This window comes from Strongylocentrotus purpuratus, unplaced genomic scaffold (assembly GCF_000002235.5).
Source record: "Strongylocentrotus purpuratus isolate Spur 01 unplaced genomic scaffold, Spur_5.0 spur5_scaffold_2, whole genome shotgun sequence".
Classification (NCBI taxonomy): domain Eukaryota; kingdom Metazoa; phylum Echinodermata; class Echinoidea; order Camarodonta; family Strongylocentrotidae; genus Strongylocentrotus; species Strongylocentrotus purpuratus.
Window position 1 is genome coordinate 33,176,910 of NW_022145605.1, and position 12,262 is coordinate 33,189,171.

Consider the following 12,262-nt stretch of genomic DNA (forward strand, 5'->3'; position numbering starts at 1 on the left):
GCAAAGATTTCAAGAAATCAACTTAAGGAAAATATAACATCCTTGTCTATAAAATTCATACCTTATAACAAATAATGTACATGTAGGTATCTATTATATGTTTAATTTTATTACCTCTTAGAATTTATTGCACGCTACACAAGCACGAACATCATCATTCAAATATGAGTTGTTGTACTGCTTGCTATGATTATAATAACAATCTTTTAGGGGATGATTATGATTATACATTTACCTGATTGAAATGGAAAAAACTCAAGCAAACATGTAACATTTCTTAGGAGTTAAAATGATGAACCGATTCCGAAATAACGGCTAAATGTAAAGAGAGAAGTAAATCAAATCACTGGTTCCCATTCTGTTACGAAGACTGTTGTTCTATATCTATACCTCCCACTCTCTCTCTTCTCCCTCCACCCCCCTCTCTCTCTCTCTCTCTCTCTATCTCTCATGCCTCCATCCCCTCCCCTCTCTCCTTCTATATCTCTCTCTGTTCTTACTCTCTCTCTCTCTCTATACCTCTCTCTCTCTCTCTCGCTCCCTCTCTAACTTCTCTTTATCTCCTTCTATCTCCTCTTTCTCTCCCTCTCTCTCTCTCTTCTCTTTCTCTCACTATCTAATATATCCACTCCCTTTTCTTTCCTGTCTCCCTCTCCCTCCCTCTTTCTCCCCCCCCCCCCCTTCTCGCTCGCTCTTTCTGTACCCCCTTCCTTCCCCTTCCTCGTTTTCTCACTTCCCCTCCCACCCCCACTCTTCCTTGCTCCCCCTCTTCTTCATTGAATTTTTTTTCCAAAATTGATAATAACGCAGAATAAGATCATGTTATATTTAAATTTGATTTATTTACCAACATCAATACATTTCTTACAATAATTTACATATACAAGAAGAGAAACTATTGGTTGGTAAAAGGGGCCAGATGATAGCCCATGTGCTAGTCGAGCCTAACCCGTTAAACAGCTAAACAAAGTATGTTGGTATAAATCAGTTTAGAAAACGTAACAAAATTTGTTAATGAATTTCTTGTCACTTTGACTCTCATCATTGTTATATTCGCCTTTAGATCTATCCACATCCCTTAACTTGAGCCGCTACTTTGCAGGATAATAATATCATCTTTCAGGAATTAGTTTCGAGTAAGAATACTTTTTGTTTTTTTCATCTATTATTACCAAGTCGCGATATCGAAAGCTTGAAATGTACTGTGATTTATATTGCAATTACGAAAGGTAAATTCTCACGACTTTATTTGAAAGTCAATCCGTTTCGGAACTTAAACCTGATGATATCATATTATGTTACCACTATTTTTTGTAAAGAATGCTAAATAATGAGCTAAATTAGGATGAGGAAATGGAGCAAGTAGCCCTAGCTAAGTGTTTCCACGCCTGTCCTATGTGCAGATAACAGTTTTGCGTACTTATGAATATGATTTTCAGTATTTACTTTCCATATACTGTATCAGGATGATTATCCTAGATATGAAATTCACCTGGACTCGAGATTGGCCGCAAGGATGCCGGTGTTTTTAAAATAAATAATTGACATACACGTAGTTGATCATTCATGCAGTTGAAAAACAATTCTTCAACTTGCAACATGTTGCAGAAGGTATGCTTAATGATATTCATATGCATATTCAGCTGCACTGCTAAAGCCAGGGTAATTATGCTGCATTGTTGTAGAGCGCTTAGAGATTTCTGACAAAGTAAGTGTTAGGCGCTATATAAGCACTGTAATTATTATTATTTTATTGAACAATTACCATGATAATAATGTTGATTTGTTCGTTCAAATATGAACGGTTCGAATACATGTTTAGACATGAAGGGAATAAAGATATCGTAGGTAGATTTGATTCCGGGAAGAAAGTCCAACAAGCCTCGATCCTATCGGTAAACAAAGAGTACTCGAAATAATGATATATATATATATATATATATATAATTTGTCTTTATTATTTTGATAAGCACTGATCGATAGTGATTCTTATCGTATCAGTGCATGCTTAGACTCTACAGTGCGATAGCTCAGTTATACAAAGTAAGTGATATTGATATCAAATATGACAGGTTCTAATACATGTTTAGACTTGAAAGGAACAGAGAGATATTATAACCCGGGAAGAAAGTCCAACAAGCCTCGATCCTATCGGTAAACAAAGAGTACTCGAAATAATGATATACATATAATTTGTCTTTATTATTTTGATAAGCACTGATCGATAGTGATTCTTATCGTATCAGTACATGCTTAGACTCTACAGTGCGATAGCTCAGTTATACAAAGTAAGTGGTATTGACATCAAATATGACAGGTTCTAATACATGTTTAGACTTGAAAGAAACACAGAGATATTATAATCCGAGAAGAAAGTCCAACAAGCCTCGATCCTATCGGTAAACAAAGAGTACTCGAAATAACAGTATATAAGATTTGTCTTTATTTGATAAGCACTCATTGATATTGATAATTATCGTATTTTAGTACATGCTGACTCTGTGATAGCTCAGTTATACAATGTAAGTGATATTTCTTGAAGTTTGTTCTATTTAGGATTTATCTACACTACGTTCTGGCCAAGCAATTGGCGTAAATTGGAACTACATCAGAAAGACCAGAACAAACAAAAAGCAGGAATGAAATTGAAAGGGAGAGGAGAAAGGGAACATTAAATAGGAGCAGCGCTCAAGATACACGGGGGCGGTGGGCGATTCGCCCCCGTGAGCTACATAATCGCCCCAGTCAGGTTGCTCACGGGGGCGATTGCAAAATTAAAAATCGCCCCCGTGGAATTATAGAATAAAGATTATCTTTTCTGTTATAACTTTAACACAATATTTAGTTTCAATTTTCAAACCTTAAACCAATGAAACGGAACTTAGATTAGCGTGCAAGATTTCCCGTTCTATGAGTAGGCCTATTAATTATTACCGATTCAGCTTGCAGTGCAGTGCCGCCGTCAGCAGTGGTTATAGGCCTACTGCGCCGTTAGTAACGGTACGTGTGCACGCTGCCGCGCCATGTCTGCTGGAGCTGGAGGCGACCGCGCAAGTCATGGTCATGGAGAAGTTTTTCGTTGTGAAAGCGTAAACCCGCTAAAATCTGGTAATTTTAAATGACCAGCAAATAATGAACCACGACCAGTAAATCAATATTAGGGACTTTTAAATTTGCACGATGAGAACGTGGACTGCAACGTGTGACCTCCTTTTAAGGCACTGCCAGTGCTTAAAAGGACGTCACATGTGAGGGGGCTGGATAAATGCACATATATTTGTTTTGGGGGGTCCAGTTTTTTGGGAACATTTTTGGGCCGACTCAGCCGGCCGGTGAATATTAAAGCGGGGGGATGCTGGAGAGGAGGACTACTAATCTATTTAATTTTTTTTAAGGGGGGGGGGGGGGGGGAGTGAAGCGCCGTTTTAGCATAACTTTCTTTTTAACTCTTACTTTCACCTATCTCAGATAACCCTAAGTTTTTGGTTGCTGCTTTATTATGTAGTTGATAATGCATGATTAAAATAAAGAGAGAGAGAGAGAGAGAGAGAGGGAACCACCATCATTTTGCAATGGTTCAGGGTTTGTGTAATGTACATTTGAAACCATTTCTTAGCGTCTCAACCCTAAAAAAATATCAAAACTATTTTTGAGGAAAATCATTATACTGAACTGAATAAAGAATAATAGCTTTATATTGGCTCATACTAATACTGATACGAGCTAAAGTATTTATATAGAGGTATTCCAAAATGACATTCTGATAATCAATATTTTGTTCTGGTATCATATGTATATACGCAGGGCTCAAATTAATTTTTTATCAACGGGGGCTCTCCCCCCCCAAAAAAAGAGCCCCCCGTGAGCCTTCTCACGGGGGCTCTTTTAGTACTGACGGGGGCTCTTTTTTATACAAATATCCATTGAATTGGTACCTACGATACTCCTCAATTATTTGCTATTTCATCATTATCATTTCAATCAGCATTTTCCCTCTTACAAATTTACAAGCTACATATAGCTGTTACTGGCCTGTGTATATAATATATACGCATACAACACTGATCTTTATGATGTCTTTAATGTGACATATCTTCTTCTCCCCTTGCAAACGAGAAAGAAAACAAGGTCATTAAAAGGGATTAAGCGACAAATAATGATTGTGATTCAAATTGATGCAAAGAAAGAATGTAAAGGTTGCTCCGAATAATGAGGAGGAAATAATGTGCAGAACGGGAAAAAATCGAGAGAATGTCATCAGGGGATGAAAGTCAGTAACAGCTATGTAGCTTGTATGGATATTTGTATAAACAAGAGCCCCCGTCAGTACTAAAAGAGCCCCTGTGAGAAGGCTCACGGGGGCTCTTTTTTTGGGGGGGGGGGGGGGAAGAGCCCCCGTGGACAAAAAATTAATTTGAGCCCTGCTCGATCATATCGGTAAACAAAGAGTACTCGAAATTACTAATATATAATTTGTCTTTATTTGATTAGCGCTCATTGATATTGATAATTATCGTTTTATTACATGCTGACTCTGTGATAGCTCAGTTATACAATGTAAGTGATATCTCTTGAAGTTTCTTCTATTTAGGAGTTATTTAAACCCCGTTCTGGCCAAGCAATTGGCGTAAATTGGAACTACATCAGAAAGACCAGAACAAACAGAAAGCAGGAATGAAATTGAAAAAGGAGAGGAGAAAAGGAACATTGAATAGAAGTGATGAGACCCGCCTCTCTTCCCTCCCCAATGGGGATTTCAGCAAAATTTAACTATGCGTCCCGTTACCCGGGACAACGGGCATCTTTCTCATTAACTATTGCACGTTAAGCGGGCATGTCTAAAATCACGATTCCAATTTTGACCAATCAGATGACAAGATTTATTCAACATACTAAAGATAGGTTTAAAAGTTGTAATATGGTATTGTAATATGGCATAGTCAGTTCTTGACTGATTGCTATTACAACAAAAAACAACAACAACATGTAATGTTCCGGTTATGGACAAGGCGATTGAAATTGACTCGGGATGATTTTATGTTCTCGAATTCTTGACGGTCATGTATTATCTTTCAAAACAATGGCCGACGTGATGTTGGTGTTTAAAATACTGGTAATAATGAAGAAATGTTTTGTTTCAATTAACATGATGCCACCCATTGTACTTAACCTACAAAACAAGGTAAGTGCGAAGTCATGCTACTTTACAAATAGAGCTTCATTTTATGGAGCTCAAAATCTGTTTTTAATATCAGGGCTTCTCAAAGTCCGGACCGCCCGCCCGAGAAAGTGACTCCAATTGCCTTATTTTAAGGAAAATACAGAATTTTGAAAGTGTCAAGGAACTTTAAAGGAAATTTATAGAAAAATTAAAAAAATTAAAAGGAATGTAAAAAATCCTGAAAAGTGCAAATTGTCACACGGTCTTGTCATTTTAATTGTTGAACTTTAGAAACAGTGCAGGATCCAGGTTAGGGCCGAATCAGCCGACGGATCATCGACGGAAGAAAAAGGAGAACAAAGAAGAAGAAATAGGGAAACTAAAAAAAGACAGAGAAAGGGAAAGAAGAAATATATTAATAAAATAAAAATTGCTACCCTGAATAACGAGTTGGCAACGTATTATATAGCATGGAAACCAAATCCAAACGCAGGTTATAAGTATTGCCTGCATTAACGAGTGGGGGGGGGGGGGGGGGGGAAGCCGTAGCCCTCCTTTTTTGGCAGCCTAACGAAACTGAAATGGGGAAAAGAGTAAACGACGGAAGGAAGAATGAAGAAAAAATAAATACATTATTTTGTTGTTGAAGTTAGAGAGAGAGAGAGAGAGAGAGAAAGAAAGAACCTAAAAAGGAGGAACATGGAAACCTTAACTTTATTCTTCCAGATTACATTTCCGATGGGTCGGCTCGACATGTGCCAGTAAAGTTTTAAGGAGAGAAAGAGAGGTCATATCTGAAGTGAAATGAAAGGGGCTATGTGACTTTCAAGGAGAAATTACAATTTTTATTGCTCGTGATGGCTATTTTGGGCTTCCTAATTTTTTGCAAAATTCAAAAACTTCTCGGGGCTCCGCCCTCAATCCGGATATCCGGCAAAGGCTTTTCCTCTGCACCTCATCCGTAAAGATAGAAGTGGTTCCCAAGACAACATTTTGTTATATAAAATTGGAGAGAGTGTGAGTTTTATAACAAGCACTCCCATGGACTTTAACAAAATATTCTTTACGCAATTTATTGCTATCTGCTGCCTCGAGATCACTGGAGCGAAGAAAGGTATCTGGCAAGAGTCCCTATGCAGTGTGTGAATGGGTTTTTACAGACGCATACAAATCAGACACGATTATTTACGTCCGGTGACCGACCTTTAAAGTCGTACCATCCGAAAGACGTCCCTATTCAACGAAGGAATACTCTTTTTGTTATCCTTTTGAATGTTGCGGCAAGAAGCAAGGGCGTGTTCTGCTAATAGGGACTTTTAGATTTGCACGTCGACAGCTTTGACTGCAACGCGTGACGTCATTTTAAGGCACTGCGCATGCGTCACGTCGTCTCAGTCGGCGATCGAGAATGCGTCAACCTTGATTTTCCTAAATCTAGTACGGTACTAGTATATGCCGCGTGCGCATAAAATATACAGTTCCTCAGGTAGACAAAGCCTCACAAAGGAACATCCCTTCCCTGCTATTATGTAAAAATGTGTAGAACAGGTGTCACATGCATATTCACCTGTTCTACACATTTTTACATAATAGCAGTGAAGGGACCACAGCAATAGGCCATTTTCGTAATGTAACCAAATAACCATGCATGCATGTATATCGTCGAGTGCAATCTAAAAGATTTCTGATTGTAGTCAACATGGGCAGTTGAGTACGTTGACACGCATGATCAGTCGGCGTTCGTCGTGTTCTCGTCCACTCAATCTAAAAGTCCCTATTAAAGAAGACTGCGGACGAATGTACAACCATACAAAAGTCTTTGGAACCACTTTTATATTTACTAATGGGGTCAGGGGGTCCACTTTAGGGCCCCTGGATAACCGTCGTGAGCGATAAAAGCTCTAATTCATCAATTGAAATTTCGTGCTCCTTTCAAAGAGCACAAATAACCCTCCATTGAAGATGCCATCTTATTCAGCAAAAGCATAACACGCCCTTAATACCGGACACAACATTTTATGGGAAGATGCCCTGATTTAATGAGTTTAATATGGAGGGCACCAAAGAGGATACAAAGGATTAATCCTTCACTGAATAGAGACTATTGCTATATACATTGTTACCTTTCCTCGCTCCAGTGATCTCGAGGCTGCAGACAGCAAGAAATTGTGTAATAATAAAAGATCCCCGGGAGTTATAAGTGCTTGTTATAAAACTCACACTCTTTCCAATTTTATACAACACAATGTTGTCTAGGGAACCCCTTCTATACAGCAAACATGCATAATCGGTGACCATTGGTCCCCCACGGTCCCCTTTTTCTTGTGTTAATTGAGAGCTGATTTGAAGAGATAACCACCTGTCAGTGACTATGCAGGGAGGTCTAATCCCTCCTGGCCAGTGCAGAGGGAAAGTCATGTATTAAAAAGTACACAACTGAATCTGAAGAACGGGAAAGAGAATTGTCCGTGACAATAATGTCAACGAATTTCATCAAATTTAGACGACATAGGTTTAGTCCTCACCCCCCCCCCGGCCCCCCACTCCGAGAACGGACGGACCCCATGCGTGTTGCCAAAATGTCCTTTTCGTAACAAAAGAAAAAGGTCGACCCGTATTGACTTTACACACCGGACTTTTGCTGAAAAAAGGGGGGGGGGGGGTCGGTTGGAACACGCATATACGTACCCTAAATAACACTGAGTGGGGGGGGGGGGGGTCGGGTCACCCCCTCCCCAATGGAAACAGCTCCCTTAATAGATGTTGCAGGGATTTACACGGTGGAAAGAAAAAAACTAGGGTCAAAATGCTGTTATAAAATCATCACACTGAACTGAAAAAATTAACATAAGTATGGTGGCAAAATAATATACGCAAAATTACAGTAATATTTCTTTTCAAATTTGAATTTTGCAACTGCATGGCAGTGTTTAATTCACCCCATTTGTTGTGTACTAGATGAGTACTTCAATTTTCACTAATAGATCCTGCTGCTAGAAATATATTTTGGAGATCCTTGGGGTTTGCAAATAAATAGGGCCTTTAAATCACCGGAACCGAATTTTGTCAGGAGGGAAATAGAGGCATGGCTGTACATGTAAATTAAAAAGTATACATTTTAAATCGGGAAGGATATGTCAAAGTCCCCCCTCTCCCACCTCCTTGATTATTTTTACTATTAGTTTTTTAGGTGCATTTCGGTGTCAAATGATCGATCGCAAACATCGTCTTGCTTTCCCAAAAGTAGTAAATAAGTATATTCAGAATTATTTAACAGACATCTTCTAAAAAATAAACGGTACCAAAACTTGGAAATCTCTTTTAAATGACCCTTCAACATTAGCAGCTATATCCAATCAAAAAGATATTTGATATAGCGCCTTTTCCTTGCAGTTACAAAGCGTTATATGAGTAGGTATGTTATTAAAGGGACTTGGTAAGTTGGTAACATTGTTCAGATGAGAGAAATGGTGCAGAGGAAGTGACTTCAATTAAAGATAATCTGAAAGTTTGAAAGAAAACAGACTACTATTAATGATATAAATTGGGAAAAACTGATCTGATCGCTTCGTTAATTATCCCAACTATATTATTACAATTTGATTACATTTTAGGTGAATGTATCTCGTCAAAAAGCTATGAATTAGCTGTATAAACCATTCCAGACATTTAAATTAAAGTGTTGACAGCTTTTTAAAGCCTGTCTTATGTCTTATTGTCATGGAAAAACGGTTGAAAATCCAAAACTGGAATTTACTGTTAAAGGGTGTTGACCAGTGATGCCTTCAAAGAAAACCATAAATATCTTTGTAATTTGAGAATTTTTTTTCAGGATTGTTTGCATGCTAGAGGGTTAGTACAGTAGAAGGAATATGATAAGTAACATTTCATACAAAAATTACACAGTTTTTTTTTATCAACCATCAACAATATCACCGAGTCACTTTAAGGACACTCCTACGTGGATGTTAGAAGGTCTTTCTTTATGTTCCTTCAGCTTATATCAACAGACAAAGTAGGCAAAAGGAAACATTATATCGCAGAAAACAAGGCAGAATGTGGGAAAAAAAATTATTCAAGATTTCAAAAGAATAACAAACATTTACAATAAAGGTTTAACATCTAATCTGAAGAGAGTAGGAAATGAGTGTGCCTAATTAAAAGCCTGTTTGTTATTAAAGTAAAATGTTAAACAATGTTTTTTAACGATATTTGAATGTCATTATGTCAGGTCATTCTCGTATGGTTATTTATTTATACTGCTTCCTCATTATACGAGAAGAGGAAGCAAGAAAATGTTGTTTAATCCCGTTAATTTTGTTGGTAATATAAAACTTAGGAGAATAAAATTATCGACTCCGAAATGTCATTCTCTCATTAAAATTAAACAATGGACTTCCGGAAAAATAAATACAGTGACGATGCATCCCCACACCCACGCACACACTTGAGGTCTGTGATATGTCTAAACGGGACACTTGGATATCATGGTCGGATCTTCTCCTTTGGTGGGGTGGGGTGGGGTGGGAGGGGGTGGGGTGGGATGGGGATGGGGAGGGGAGGGGGAGGCGCGGGCGGGTTTTTTCTGACTACTCCTGTCTGACGATCCTAAATTCGGCATTGGATACCTCACGGTTCAAATGGGTGAAGTACACTCGTGTTTATCACTTATAAAAAAAGGAGAAGGAGAAGAAGAAGAAGAAGAAGAAGAAGAAGAAGAAGAAGAAGAAGAAGAAGAAGAAGAAGAAGAAGAAGAAGAAGAAGAAGAAAGAAATTGAAGATGTGGAAGACCATCTGCCTAAAAAGCATGTTGCTGAAATAAGAAGAGGAAGAAAATGAAGAAAAAGGGGAAAAAATGAGGTAGAAGAAGACTTTGGATGGATATAGTTTACGATAGGCCGGGAAGAAAGAGATAGATAGAGAGAAAGATATTTGGAGAAATTGTGTGTATGTGTGTGTGTGTTAGAGAGAGAGAGAGAGAGAGAGAGAGAGAGAGAGAGAGAGAGAGAGAGAGAGAGAGAGAGAGAGAGAGAGAGAGAGAGAGAGAGAGAGAGAGAGAGAGAGAGAGAGAGAAAGCGGCAGGGGGTTGCGTGCGAGCACTGACTTATAAAAAGACAATGTTGTTGTTGTAGGCGTTTAGATGGCGCTCTTTTAATCTAGTCAGATTATCTGCGCCACGGCGTTCCCTCTTTGATGTTCATCTTTTCGAACTTTCGATCTTGGCTAACTTTTACTAATGTTTTTTTTTTTTTGCTCTGTCTTTCCAGACTCCTGTTTTCGAGTTCAGAGTTGGCTCATTATGTCTCAGCGAAGTGCTACTATGCACGATTTAGTATACCCCCCTCATCATTAGCAGTGCATTTTAATCATATAGGGATGTCATCTCTATGAATTTAATACAGATGATATTCAAACATTTCAATCATAATCATATTACTCACAGAGGAAAACGCACTGTACGATCCTTTCAGATCTGTTTGTAGATTTAATATAGTCTAAGAGAACTCTAAAATCCGATAAATTCCCTAATAACTTTACTAAATCTAATGTATCACATCTCAATCGTCTTTGCATTATAAATAATAACAATAAACAATATTTATAAGGCGCTTAATACTGGTGTCTCTAAGCGCACCATATTCTGACTTAACAATTATTTACCAAAACTTATAATAAACACACAACTTAAAAATCTGTTCTTTATTCAATAAATCATGCATATATAATAATAAAAAATAAGATAAGAGTGAGATCAAACAAACATGCATACAAGAGGTCAAACATAGGATCAAACATAGGATCGAACAAACAAAAAATAAGACGGTGTGCACCTCCTTTGACCGACTCACAACTGCAGAATATTATTTATGAATTGAAAAGATGCGTTTTCAGCAAGGACTTGAATTGGTCGAGAGAATGAATATTATGAAAGTGCGCTGGTAATTTGTTCCAAAGGATAGGGGCATTTACTGAGAGATATAGAGATTATCCTTCTTTCTCTTTCATATTGATCGCAATGTAGTATCAAATGTTCTATAGTTTCTGAAACCTTACAAAGGTGACATAGTCCATCTTCATGTTGATTAATAATGTGCTGATAATGATTAAAGTACTTCCTCATTTCTAGTAAAACCTTGAATATTTGATGTTTTTGTGACATTTGGCTGTATTCTCCATAAATGTCTTCCCTTCAATCAGGACTCCCAATGGTATTGCCAGATCTCTTTTTAAACTGGAGACAAAGGTCTGTCAATTCTTCCTTCATGGAAACAATTTTTAGTTCAATGTTTTCTTTCAGCGCTACTTTTTTGGCGAGATTGTCTGCAATTTCGTAACCTCGAACACCGCAATGGGAACGTATCCATTTAAAGTTGATCTCTATATCTGACATTTTTAGTATTTAAATTTTGTACACAATAATTATCAGGGTATTTTGAGCTTTTTTGACTGCTTTCTAGAGCCTGAATTGCTGACAATGAATCTGTTAAGAAAAAACTGACATTCCTATACAATCTTTTAGCCACTCAAAGGCCATCACTATCCCTACTAATTCTGCCCTCATTATGTTTATTGATGATAACCTATAGCATTTTGTTATGCCCAGCTCTGGAATATAGAAAGCAGATCCAGTGCTTTTGTCCTCTTAATTTAGATCCATCGGTGTATATTTTTTGTTAATAACCTATTCATCTTGTATGCATTCTTTATAATACACAGTTCTTGTATATCAGGAAGAGAGTTTTTTTTCTTCTTATTAATAATTGTGTGAATATAATAAGAAATATTAGGCGTTGAATAACAGCAGAAAGCTTCGAGTAACAGTCTTTTACTCACTGAAGGTTGCTCAACTTTAAAACTTTAAAATCGGTATTGCATACTCTTTCGATAAAAGGACTTTGACCTGGTTTCCAGTCAAACTGCTCAAAATACCAGCACGGTTTGATAAGTCGTAAAGTTGGATGGTTGTTTTATTTATTTGACCATAAGCAAATTGTATGCCGTATATATAAAAAGGAGTCCCACGCGTGTGTGTGTGTGTGTGTATTGGGTTTTTACAGACGTGTATCAATCAGATACGATTATTTACGTCTGGGACCGACC